General features: G+C 41.4%; 1 protein-coding gene across 1 annotated transcript in view; it reads left to right on the plus strand.

Annotated features, from left to right (window-relative positions):
• PSMD14 (proteasome 26S subunit, non-ATPase 14) overlaps positions 1–13,922 on the plus strand; it is a 50,156-nt gene that overhangs the window by 2,454 nt on the left and 33,780 nt on the right. The gene's annotated exons all lie outside the window — the stretch shown is intronic.

Below are 13,922 nucleotides of genomic sequence, written 5' to 3' on the forward strand. Positions count from 1 at the left end.
TGTACTGTGGCACCCTGGGGTGCCTTGAATGATGGTCGGGGTGCTGCAGGCAACACTGGCCTCTGTCGCTCTTCCATCCCACCTCTGATGCCCTCTTGCCTCTCTGCCTCCTAAAGGCTTGCCCAGCTATTTGTTGCAGCAGCCCTGGCTACGAGCTCCCCAGGTGAATGGTGCTTTTGGGGCTGGCCAGGGGCTGCTTCCCAGGCATCTGTGATTAAATGTAAGGAGGCACCTCTCTTTGGGGCGGGGGGGGGGGAGCCCAGAGCAGTTGCGACTGTCCAGAGGACTCCCAAGGAGAGGGGAGAAGAGGGGAGCTGAGGAACACTGCACAAGGGGGTGTTCAAAAAGGCCTGAAGGGCTGCAGGCAAGGGGTGGCATAACTGGGCTCCACGCGGGTGCCGCAGAACAAGCTGTGGACTCAAAAACATTGAAAACCTCTGCACTAAAGTGTTGCAACACACAGTTTGGAAAGCTTGGCTTAGAGGATTGGATGTAAGTAGAGATAAACCTTGGACTTGCATACTCTCCTCAAATCATAGCTTCTTTGCAAACTAAGATCACCAACAACTGGTCTTTGGGTAGTAGTCTGAATGTGGCCATTATCTGTCTCCTTAGGGAAAGAAGGGGCTTTTCACCTCTGAAAGCAGGAGGGGGGACAACCTTTTTCAGGCAAGGGCCTCATTCTCTTTTGGCAAATGCTCCAGAGATCACACACCAGGGGAGGGTGGGGCCAGAAGCAACAGTGGATGGGGCAATTACTGTAAATTTTACATTAAGGCCCTAAACTAGTTTCTGCACTCATCCCCGGTCCAGGGAAGCAAGAAACATCAGAGTTCAATAGCACAGTCCAGCCAGGCAAAAGCACGAAGCTGCAAAATAGAACTTGTAGGTAATGTGGCTTAGGGTAGTCGGGAGGCTTGGAGAGCCACATTCCGTCCCCAGTCCTGATATTGCCTATTTTTACTTTAAAGTAATTCAGACTGCCTCTGATGACCCTATTTTAAGGAGATACCTTGAGTGTATAGGGGAGGTACAAAAGAATAAATAAGTGTTGGAGCAGATCCCCCCTTAAATAGCTTCTTCCTTTGAAAGTGTAATAAATGCAACATTTTCTGCCTTGGATATTTTTCTTTTAACAGTCGCATGCAGAAGATCATCATCATTTTGTTTGGCCAGGCCTTTGGCAGGGAATTGGTGCATTTAGGTGCTGTCATTGTTATAATGGTCATTTTAATTATTGGGTGTTTACTTATCAGTTTCATAAAATTTATATACTGCTTGATTGTAAAAACAAAAAGACCTCATGCAGTATCACTGGATCTTACATTAGCTGCTCTGAGCACTATTTGGTAGGAAGAGTAGGATATAAATTTAATGAATAAAAATTTTCCTGCTTTACAAAAGGTGGAATTGTGGCTGAGAACCTGGGCCTGGCTCATAGCCATTCTTTCCAGTGAGCTGTATGGGGACTGCTCAAATAAGACTGATGGCTTTTATAATGAAAGATTTGTGTTGTCAACAGCCATGTTTGCTCATGTCTTTTGTGTACAGGGCAGATAAGGAGGGATTTCTCCACTGGGTTGCAGCAGGAGTGGGCATGATTTAGGCTTGGCCAGCCTACTTTGTTTTTTTCTAGAACCCCAAGATCTACTAACAGGAGCCATGTACAATAGACGCACAATGAGGATTTAAAAAATGATTCTGCTTCTGAGTGCATTCAGAGCCTAGTAATGTGTTTTCAGTACCTGTAGTGAATTGAGCTGAGTTCCTGTCACACCAAAATGCACCCCTGATCTGCTTTCTTAATATCAGCAGCCTAATTTAGATGGAAAAAGACTTTTTTGTTTTGTTTTTGCTGCTGTTCCAACAATTTGGAGCCAGGGCCCCTTGCTGTTCTATTGCTAACCACCTAGACATCTACCAGTAAATGCCTATATTCCTTTTGCCTACATCTGGGCTATAGGGGGTAACTGTACAATTACCTTGTGTTGACTAAGGATTTGGAATTTACTGATATAATTTATTAATGTAAATTAAACATTTCTTCTCACTGCATTTCCTTTTCTGAATTCTGAAATGTCATTTCTAGTGCACAATAGCACTGACAGCTGGTGACATGATGATGCGGGTGGGTGGGTAAATAACCCAGAGTAACACTGTATACAGCCCTCAAAAAGAGTAACTGCAACGCCAGCTAAGTCTGTCCTTGAATGCAGAACATAGCATCTTGCCATATTTGCTTATTTCAATTTTGGCTAGATGCTTTTAAGTGGTGTCTTCTGGGAATACATGTAAAGGTGGACCACTTCTTTTAGAATGGGGGGGGGAGGGGTGACCTGTCTCTTAGCCGCGTTAGCACTTCAACTGGAAATAAAGAAGCAAGAATTGCAAATAGCTATTTTGTTTGAATAATGGGCTTGCCAATTAGGCATCAAGTGCTTCCATCTGTGAAATTGTTGATCAGATGGGTTAGCTGGGACACTTCCAGATTAGGGCATTGTACATGGCACTTGAAAACTGTCACTTTGAAAGAGGTTTCAAGTGCTGCACTGCTTGATTCTGTAGAAACTCTTTCCTTTTTTTTTTTTTTTAAAGAACTCATTGATAAAACCTGTAGCACCTAAGAGACCTGCCACTGATCTAAAAATCCTATTGTACATGCTGATCTAATGTATGGAGAAGTTGAACTCACAGGCACTGTTTCCTTTTGTGTGTTTTACAATGACAGATGAACGATCTGTTGAAAAATCTGAAGGCAAGCATTCTTCTAACTTGTCTTGAACCATAAACGCGTTAGGTCTTTCTTACATTTCAGGAACTTGCATCCTGGCATTGTGGTTACCAGGCATATATTGTTAAAAGTTTCTTTTTAATGTTCTATTGTTTGATTTTTAAAAAAATGGGTTTCAGGAGTGTCGTTAATTTCCTGTTAAGCTCTGCTGCTAGTGCAGCAGAAGAGTACGGCAGAAGTGATGTTAATAATCTGAATGGGTATGGACGTTTTCGGTCATCCATACCCATTCAGATATGGCTTGCAATCCTATGCTAATTCTAATTTAATTTAATGCTGCATATTCCTCAGTCAGTGGGACTGACTCTTGAGTCAATGTGTGCATGGTCAGGTGCTAAAGCATTAATGAGAAGCCCAGAGGAGAGGTGTGCAGAAGTATGTTGGGCCACCTCTTTCCTCAAGTAACCTCTTAAAAAAGCCAAGATATATGAGGAAGGACATAAAGAAAAACTTTAAGCAGTATCTGTTCTCATGCTGGGAACTCTGCATTCCTGAACTGGACTCAGGAAACCTTGGGGTCAGGAGATTACTATTGTCTCCTTTTCTAACAGGCTATCACATCATCAAGAACACTGGGTACCTTACCTCAATCATTGAATCAGTTCAGGATTCTGAAAAAATAAATGCCTGTAAGCAGCCTATTGTATTGATACCCCTTTAGTGGGAAAGGGCACTCCTCCTCTACATTTCCTAAACCCCAAAAATTTGCAGAGAATTTCAATCTTTTGGAAGATTGAGGAAGGCACTAAAGTGTGTTCTTGGCTCCTAACCTGCCTGCTTCTTGCTACGTTTTGAGCTAAGCCAGCAGATCCTATGCTTGCAGAGCCTTCCTCACACAGAGGGAGGAAGGGGTGAATATTCATCTCCCCTTCAGCTTGAGACACAGCAGGATGTGGAATGAGTCCCTCCCACCCACTCCTATGGTAAAATGGCTTCTGTGTGTTCTCAGTGAAATAGCTGAGCTAAATGTCATGGTAGGTCGGGGGGGGGGGCAGCACTGGCTTTGTCCCCTGCAGTGGAAATCACAAAGCTTCCATAAATATTGAAAATATCCAAGCAAGGAAAGTATACAAGTATCTGGTTATTGGGTTTTTTTTAAGACAAGGATTCAGATACACATGACCTCCAGTAGACTTTTGAAAGCACAGGCAGCATTTTTCATACATTTTGTTGAGTTCCCTGTATCAAGCTGTATGCATTCTCCCATTTGTAAAGTTTTACTTTTTTGCAGGTTTATATTAATTGTCCATTCTCATGGGATATTTTAACTAAGATTTTAAGCTTTATAACATCCAGTTTTGTAGAATGTACACATGAACAGTATTCCAGGATCTCTTGACTTAATCATATGTTTTTTAGAGCAACAGAGAATCTCATATATACGTGTATACGTAATTTTGACAAAATTGCTTCTAATGGACTGGAGAAGATTTTTTTTTAGAACATTCTAGTATTTCTAGAATAACACATTGATGCTATATACTCTTCTTTGTTTCCTTTTTCTGTAAATTTTAATAGTGCTTACTGAGCATATGTTTTCAGTCAGCTTCAGTGCTCCTTATGGTCTCCTTATAAATGTTTCAGAAAGTAAATTCCCTTCATATGACTGTCCACCAGTAATCTCTACAGATGGCATCTAAACATTTGTCTCATGAAAAAGCAAATGGACTTAAGTTCTTTCCTCTGAGCCAAATAGTGGGACTAGTCATTTTAAGTGTGTTGCATAGTGTGGAATGGCATTTTGATGCTTGAAAACTTGGAGAATTGCCCTTTTTAGATTTCTTTGGTACATTGTCTGCTGCTTATCACTGGGATGTGTTGGCTTCCTCTAGTTCGCTAATGTATATATCCTTAGCTCTGAAGGACAACAAAAGTGGACATTTCTAGCAAGATGCTGTTCATCTCATTTCAGAAAACATTTTTGTAAAGCATTAATTGAAAAGAGTGTCTGAGCACATCTTACTGCTATGTTCTGTGTGTAGGTAATAATTACAGGGGTTTTTTGGACAATACTATTTTTTTGTGGTAGGTAGAGGTTCTTTGTCCTTTAGCTCACCCTTCCACCAGAAGTTAGTGTGATGTGGACTCCATCGTCTCCTTGCAACAATGCAGTCAAGAGAGTTTGGGCACCAAGATAGCAACTGGCCCAACCTCATCCACTAAGCCTCATGTCTGAGCAGGAATCTGAACTAAACCTAGTCTCACACACTGGCTACATATGGTATTGCTTAGATGTGTGTACTGTACTTTGAACACCTCCTATTCCAATCCAGCATGGTCTTTAAGATCAGCCATTGAAGCCCATCTGATGGTCCCTGTCCAGTACAGGGTCAGCAGTGCAAGGACCCATAGTAGGGCTTTATCAGTGGTGGCGCCAAAACATTGGAATGTTCTTCCCACTGAGATGTGTTTCACCTCACCATTACACTCTTTTAGGAGGAATGTAAAGATATACCTTTTTGCCAGGCTTTTGGAGGTGAAGTGTAACTTGTTTGAGGGCAGTTTGGTATTGCACCCGTTGCTGTTTCATGATTTTCTCATTTTAGTTTATGCTGTGTCTACTTTGTATTGATGTTTTAATTGGCTTTAGAAATATGTAGAGGTGTGTTTTAATATGCTGCACGTTGCCCTGTGACCATATGGTGATGGTGGTATAGAAATATCTAAATACGTGAACACCCAAATTTTCCCTGCCTTGCAAATATAAAACATGAGCAGAGATAAAACCATAGGCGTGTACAGATGATTTTAACAACTATTGATGGGATTAAACACAAATTTTACCTTGGGATTTTAGCATTATTTAACCTTTGTTAAGAAAAACCACTTGTCTTACACTCTTTTCCCCCAAGTATACAGATTACAATGCCTATACACACACACACACACACACACACACACACATATATTCTTCTGCAACTGCATATAGGGAGGTATGCATTAATGCTTTAAAAACCCTTTAAACTTATTTATATTTTTTAATGAATAAGTTCCATGAATAATAAAATATAAATTATACACGATATAGAGGGGTTCTTCTTTAGAGGCGAGTGGTTTAACACACACTCTCAATTGTCTGTAGGTGTAACAGCTGAAAATCTGCACTCCAAGAGTTAAGTCAGCATGAAAGAATTCATTTCCACTTTAATGACCTAGCCTTGCTGGGTTAGGACGATGGGGAACATGCTTCTGACTTGCACTCCTATTGCCAATTAACACCTCCTATAACAGGTTGTCTCAGCTAGTCATTGAAGCAGAGGCAGTAGAAATAGTTTACATGCATCTTGTTTTTCACACTAGTTGTTTAATACTCACAAAATTAAGTATTAAAAGGTTCCCTTTTTTACTTTGCTGGGTAAGAATAAACATGACAGTGTTGGATAGTTGTACATTTGCTTGTGTCTGTTTTGTTGTGTTTATTTTTTTAAGGGGTTTTAATTGTGAAAATAAAGGTTGGAGTTGGTTCCGATCTCACCCTCTCTCATATAAGAATTTAGTTTAGCTGCGGAGAGCTCATTTGTACTGATTTCGGCATCAATTGGATATTTTTTTATTGTCCCATTAAAAAAAAAATGTTTATGGGCTTTAAAAAAAAGAATTTTTAAAAGTACTCTGGAGTAAGACAATACTCAGAGTGAAGTATCAATTTTCTCTCTCCAGGTTGATGGTGTTCATTTTTGTAGCTTTGTCAGTTGTTTAATCTTGCATCTCTTTTATTTAAGAGAAGAAATGCATGATGCAAGTGAAGGGCAGTGTTCTAAAGTGACTCATGATTAATCAGCAGGTATTCTAATAACATAATAAAACTGGCTAAATAATTGATACCAGTTCACACTAAGAGAAAGGTGGAGTAATATACCTAAAAGTGTTAACAAATTTGCTAAAAGGCCTGAGTAGGTAACACTCTGAGGCGTTAGTTTTATGCTGTTATAATGGCAAATGCCTTTTTTTAACACTTAGTCAACAAGGGCTGCCCAAGGAAAAGTCACAGTTTTTATAACTGGATCATATCTGAATGCTCCTGAAGAAAAGTAGTGTCTCATGTTAACCCCATTTGATTGATTTGTGAGCTGATTATGTTATCTTTGCTCGTTTGGGCTTTTGGAGGCATTTTATGTTGCTAAATGTTGATAAAAGAAATGAATTTTAATAGTGTGAGTCTACCTTAAATCCTCCATTCTCTAATAAGCGAGGGCTTAAAAGAAATGATTGATACGGCTTACGACTGATATGATTGCCCTGCAGGCAGGTCAGTTCACTGACTAACACTTGGTAGACAGTTTAGTCAGGAAGAAGCATCTGTTTCTCCTCTTAAAAGTATAATCGGGATTGATTTTCCCCCTTTGCTTTGTAATGCATTGGGTACAAAAGAACTTTAATGTTGGGTTTTTTAAAAAAAAAAGTTCTGTTTTTTAAATGGCTTATTTTAGTTAAAAGTAAAGGACCAAATTAAAGGCTTGCTTCAGTTTCAGTCCTTGGTGGTGGTGTTAGCACATTGAATCTCAGGGGAATTTGATGCATCTGGTATATCGGAGAAAAGTATATTTACTTTTTGTCACCTTTGTAGATTACTGGTTGGAATGGGAAATGACTGGCAGATGAGGGTTGATGTGTAATCTAACAATTCAGTGTTCAGGCTGCATGCACCTTCATTAACATTGCTGGAAGGTAAAAAGGGGGGCAGCATGAGTCCCCCTGACAGTTTGGGGTTTATAGATATATTTTGTTAACATATTAACAAGCTTACAGATATGCACAGTAGCGTGCAAAGGAATTGGTTATGGTATGGATTTAAGAAGGTTCAGTGCTCCTTGCAACTTTCAGAGGGCATTCTGTAGACACCATTCTCCAGTATAAATTAAATAATCAGCTTTTATGTTTAGCTTCTTCCCTTTTTTTTTTGAAGGAAGTTTGCTGCGTTACTGCTTTTCTTCATGAGGCTGAACATTTTAAGACTAGCTGTCATTGGGAGAAGTTTTTCTTTAAATTCATCTGATTTTAAAATACTGGTTTAAATACTTGTCCAGATTTCTGGCATTTTGTATCAGAACAAAAACACAACCAACTGTGTCTTTGCTGTAGGTTTTCAGGCTACAGTGGTACCTTGGTTTGCATATGTCTTGGTTTGCATATGTTTTGGATTACAAACACGTCAAACCCGGTAGTGCGTGTCCTAGTTTGCAACCTTTTTTTGAATTACAACCCCCTTTTTTTATTACAAACTAATTTTTTTTGGAGGCCGCATTGGCGAAAGCGCGCCTTAGGTTACAACCTGTTTTGGTTTACAAACAGACCTCCGGAACAGATTATGGTTGTAAACCAAGGTACCACTGTATTTAGTACAGGCATGCCCGAAGTCTGTTTCGGGGACCTAATCTGGCCCACCAGTTGGTTTAATCTGGCCCCTGTGGCAGTTTATTTTAAAATTGTAAATAAACCTAACCCCCCCCCCAACTTCAACTTCAATAACTTTGGGGTAAAATCCTAAAAAACCCTCAAGAAGTTCAGTCCTAAAAAAAGGTCAACAACTATGGTCGGAATTGGGCAGCCTTTTAAACAAGTCTGCAGCAGCTACAGTGGTACCTTGGTTTAAGAACAGCTTAGTTTATGAACAACTTGGATTAAGAATGCTGCAAACCCGGAAGTAGGTGTTTTGGTTTGTGAACTTTGCCTTGGAAGCAGAACATGTTGAGTGTGTTCCATTTGTTAATTGAGCCCCCCGCTGCTATAGGAAAGCGCACCTTGGTTTAAGGACGCTTTGGTTTAAGAACAGACTTCTGGAACGGATTAAGTTCGTAAACCAAGGTACCACTGTACTAGCCTGCAGTGTGCTGTCAGAAGAGGACCAGAAACTTTGTCTCTTCTGCAGCCGCCCACTGCACTTCCCTGCTCAGCAATTCCTTGCATCTCTGGCTTATAAAGCTTGTCCTTAAATACAAGACTGCACTTGGGATTGCAATCATATGTCCATATACAGTGGTACCTCGGGTTACAGACTGTAATGGTTATAGGGGTTGCTCGTGCGTAAGTTGCCGCCACTCCTGGCTAGGTTGCCTGGTTAAACCTTTTCCTGGCTGGACAGCCCTTCACTTCGTGGCTGTTCAGTCGCTAGCAGAATCCGTCAGCGGCCATTTCTTGAACTTCTTCCAGCAAAGAAGTTCTTTGACGCCAAGTCTACGCCTACTTTCCCTGTGCGAAAGTCTTCTGCGCAGGGTGGGTGTGGGTAGCGGAGGACCTGTGCTCTCCCCGCTGGTCTCCGGCGAAGAGTCCTGGAGCCCCCTCTCCGATTCCCCCATCCGCCCCCCTTTATCCCTGGTGTTACGCTGATTTCCTTCCCCAGCCGATGAGTCCCCTCTCTCCCTGCTGGGCCCTTCTCCGGCATCGCTTGGGAGCCTTGCCTCCACTACTGGCTCCGATGTCATTTCCCTGACACAGACACTTTGGGTTACAAACTCCGTTAACCAGGAAGTGGTTGCTCCAGAACTTTGCCCCAGGATAAGAACAGAAATTGCATTCCAGTGGTGCAGTGGGAGGCCCCATTAGCGAAATGTTAAGAAGCGTTTCAGGTTAAGAACATACCTCTGGAACAAATTAAGTTCGTAACCCAAGGTACCACTGTACAGTTGAATGTGTTTTGTTTTGCTTTGTTTTGTTTTTAAAGTAAATGTGAAAACGTATCCACATTGGCAACATTTAAGGGTAGCCATACTAAGCAAACCTACGAAGTATAATTGATATATAGCAGTTCTCTATCAATTAGAATATTTGAGAGTAGGATGTATTGAGTCTGTATTTTGACTGATTGAGTGCATTGCACTTTTGCTATGTAAAGTACCTTAGGGATATTATCTTTAGCAGGTCTAACAAAGTAGAGGCGGGGTAGTGTGTTCATGCATAGTGACAACTTGTGGCTAAATTAAGGGACGTTGTGAACACCACTGAGGGCAAAGCAGCAATGTGTGAAGGCCTAGAGGGTAGAAAGTGTCGTTCCACTTCAGGTAAAAATATGAAATACTTGAACGACTCACATTCTAGTATTAGCTGACTGCAGCAATAGCGTTGGGCATAAACAGGCATTATAGTTGAGTTTTTAAAAAGTAGCGCTCTTAACTAAGTTGCTATAAACGTCAATAGTACTATGTAGTATAAGTATCAGTTGAGAGATTGATTAAATCAGAATATTTAGCAGGTATTCTGAGCTTTTTCAAGAGGCTATAGAAATAACTATTGCAGTTTTACCCCAAAAAGGTTTGGGATTATCTAATGGCCATTGGACAATGGTATGGTGTGATAGATGTCTCTGTAGGCCAGGGGTGCACATCCTGCTGCCCTGCAGGTGTTTCTGGACTACAACTCCCATCAGCCCCAACCAGCATATGGGATGATGGGAGGTGTAGTCCAACAACATCTGGAGGGCCGCAGGTTGTGCACCCCTGCTATAGGCCATTGGCAAGAAGTTACAATTCCCTTTCTTTGCTTCTGTGCTACTGCCCCCTAGATCTCATACTACAAATAGTTTCTGTCCTTGCGGAAAATGTTCTACCAAATCCCATTATGCTCCTTTGCCCCTTTTTTAGTTTCCAGTGCCTTTTTTTATACACACACAAACACATACATCTTTTGCTCAAGTTACTTACTCCAAATTATCTTCAGCATGTTGGTTTTCCACACTATTCCAGCTGATGATAACGTATCCAGTTAAGTCATCTGGTTAGTGCCATGACTTCTGCCTAGGGACTTGGCATTCCTCTTTCTGTACCCTGCACCAATCTGTTGGGGAGCAGATTTGGAGGGGGGCGCAAGGCTAGTTGTGAAAGTGGAAGTCCTTGCACCGAAACAAAGACTTTGTTGGATGCAACCCAGTGGTGGTAAGCACCAGTCATAAATTAAAAGTTGCTAATCCTTGCCTTCAAGTTCCCAGTCTAACAGATATGATAACAAAAGGAACAAATTCTCTCAATCCCCCTTGGACTGCAGAGCTAAAGGGCAGTGCATGCTGGCCTCTGCTATAGGTTGGGGACCAAAGGTCTCTGGGAGGCTGCACTCCCATCCCATCAGCCAGAGAAGGAGGAGGGACTTTGCTTCCCAGGACACTGCTGGAAAGAATACTGAGCTCCATGTGCTGTGGGGCTGCAGAAGAATCGGGGAAATGTCCCATTCATCAGCCAAAGAGCCACCAACTGCTGTTCAAGCAAGAACACCATCAAGGTCTGGCCAGAAATGGATAGCAATGCCTCCTCACAGTTGCTGATTCATGCTGGCCTTAAAGAACGGGTGACCTCCTCTACCTTTTCACTCCATTCCCCTTTCCATGTGTGACTTTGTCTTTTTAGCTAATAAGGATTTTTTGCTGCACATTTTGGTTTTGAAATTTATTATATCTTTCATTGTCACCTGATAATTTAAAGCCAGTCCGAAACAATATATACGGAAATTAAAAAAAATAAAATTGCATAAATCTCTGCTACCTTATAGGGGAAATGAAAAGCAAACGAACTATTAACTTGCAGACACTTTAGTAACGCAAAAAGAGAGTGAAAAACCACAACCATTTTAATACATACCCTATGAAATAAATTTTCTCCAATTTTTCTCCCTACTTATTCTTTAAATAATAAGTCAGTTTTGCCATTGACAGCATATGTGGAAAACCTTTTCATAGCCATTTAGTTGCAGATGGAATGGATGGCTGCCTCCACGTTGACATATATATAATCGTAGCGGCAGTTATCATATATGATATTAATTCTTTGTTGCAGTCTTACTGGACCCTTCACATAGCTTAGCAAGAACATAAGTGGTTGGCAAGGAACTTTGTACCCAAAGATTTTGATTATTTGAATACTGATCTTTTCCCAAACTTTTTATTGACAGTTCCCACTTCCACCACACATGATAAAAAAGTCTCCCAATTATATTCCACATTTCAGACATTTCAGTGAATATTTTTTATTGATTTTTTAAAATTCCGACAGTTGTTGTATGCCACCTACTCATCCATCCGCAATTTTCTCTTACCTTCATATTCAGTGAAAATTTATGTCCAGCTTGTAAGCTTGACAGCCGCCCTCAATTGATGTGAGCTACTATGGAAGAAAATACTGTCTGGGATTGAAGTGGGATTGAAATGTAGCAAATAAGTAGGAATGGGAAGGGAGAGGAAAGCGAGCATTGGAGCAGCTTCTCATTCACTGGTGGATGGGTGGGACCAAGTTGCCAGGATGCTATTCCTGGGAGGCAGGGGTTGCAGTCTTCTAGTGGCTGTTGGTTCCCTGGTCAGTGGTGGAGTTCAGGGTATGCCTCCCCTAAGTCTCTGCAGTCCCAAGGAATTATGATTATTATTTTCATAGTGCCTTTCGGAAAGCATCTATTAATGCAGAGTTGCACAGCCCATTGACATCAGCTGAGAGTTACCGTTGTAAGTTGCAGCTCTTACAGTGATGTTATTTGCAGGGACTTCGGGCTGGTCCTTGTCCACTAAGGCCCCACTTCGTTGGAATTCCCTTCCCAGGGAAGTAAATACTCGTTTTTGCTGTCATTGGAAGGCATGTAGAAAGCCTTTTCCTGTTTACACCAACTGCTCCCCTCCCACACCAAAAAAATCCCCATTAATGTACAGTACTACTACACTTTTTGTTTTATTTTCTATTTTTATGGATTTTTTGCTGCTTCAAATATAATTAAAAGAAGCGAGACAACACTATAAAATAAAAATATCACTGATTTTCTTCATCATCCTTGATAATCAATATGTACAAGCTATTCTCTGTGGAGTTTATTCTAGGCTTAACAGTCACGTTTAGAAAAAGATTTAGTACCACTCTCATCATTCACAGGAAACACCTTGTTTCCCAGGAAGGGCATTTTTTCCCTCTCAAATGCTAGTTGGCATTCTCCACTTGAGCAATACACAGCACTGGCCTCGGCCATCATTCACACCTTGGACAATTGTGCTAATTTTTTATTAGCTACTCATGAAGCAAAGAGCACAGTATTTTGTTCACAGCTTTTCCACCTAGGGATTGGAGGTCCATTTTTCTCTCACTGCACCAGTGGATCTGCAAAGTGCTCCCATAGCCTTTTTCTTCAGGTCCTCTTTAGCTGAAAACTGACGAAGCAAAGGGAAAGCAAAGGAAATTGTGTTTGTGTTGGTGCCAGTTAATCATGCTAGCCCAGCAGCATTTATATTCACACCACTGTAAGAAACATGCAGTTAATTGGTGAATTGGAGATACATATATATATATATATATCTGAGGAGACTTCCTGCAAGATTTAATTCACTAATAGAACTTCATTGGAGTCCAAGCCTGTATCATTGATAAGATTTTCACTAAGCACAGTATTTTTGATTTTTAAATGCTGAGTATATAGATGATCAAAGAAACACAATTGCCTTCCCTTAGACTAAATGACTAGTTTATATAGGGAAGTGCTCTTTATCAACTTTGGCCAGGATCCAGAGACACGTGTCTGTGAACATGCACATGCTAATCCAATAAGAATACTTAGCATTTGTATGATGCTTTAAAGCAGCCTTCAACCAATGTTTTTGGGCTGCAACTCCCATCATCCCTGGCGATTGTCTAAGCTGTCTTGGGGAGCTTGTACTCCCAACAGCATATGGGAACCAAAGATTCCAAAGGCTACTTTAAAGTGTTGAGAGCATTTCACAATATTGTTCTGTATTCCATTCAACAATCCAGTAAGACTGGTCAGTTTTATCCTCATAGCTCAGATGCTGGGCTGAAACCAAGAGAGTGGCATGCCAAGGACTACATACTGAGTTTGTGGCAGTGGCAAGGTGGGAAGTATAGGCTTCTGATTCATAAAGGTAAAGGTACCCCTGCCCATACGGGCCAGTCTTGCCAGACTCTAGGGTTGTGCGCTCATCTCACTCTAGAGGCCAGGAGCCGGCGCCGTCCGCAGACACTTCCGGGTCACATGGCCAGTGTGACATCGCTGCTCTGGCGAGCCTGCACCAGCGCAGCATACGGAAACGCCGTTTACCTTCCCGCTGTAAAGCGGTACCTATTTATCTACTTGCACTTAAGGGTGCTTTCGAACTGCTAGTTGGGCAGGAGCTGGGACCGAAAGACGGGAGCTCACCCCACCGCGGGGATTCGAACCG

Source organism: Podarcis raffonei, chromosome 1 (assembly GCF_027172205.1).
Source record: "Podarcis raffonei isolate rPodRaf1 chromosome 1, rPodRaf1.pri, whole genome shotgun sequence".
Taxonomy (NCBI): Eukaryota; Metazoa; Chordata; class Lepidosauria; order Squamata; family Lacertidae; genus Podarcis; species Podarcis raffonei.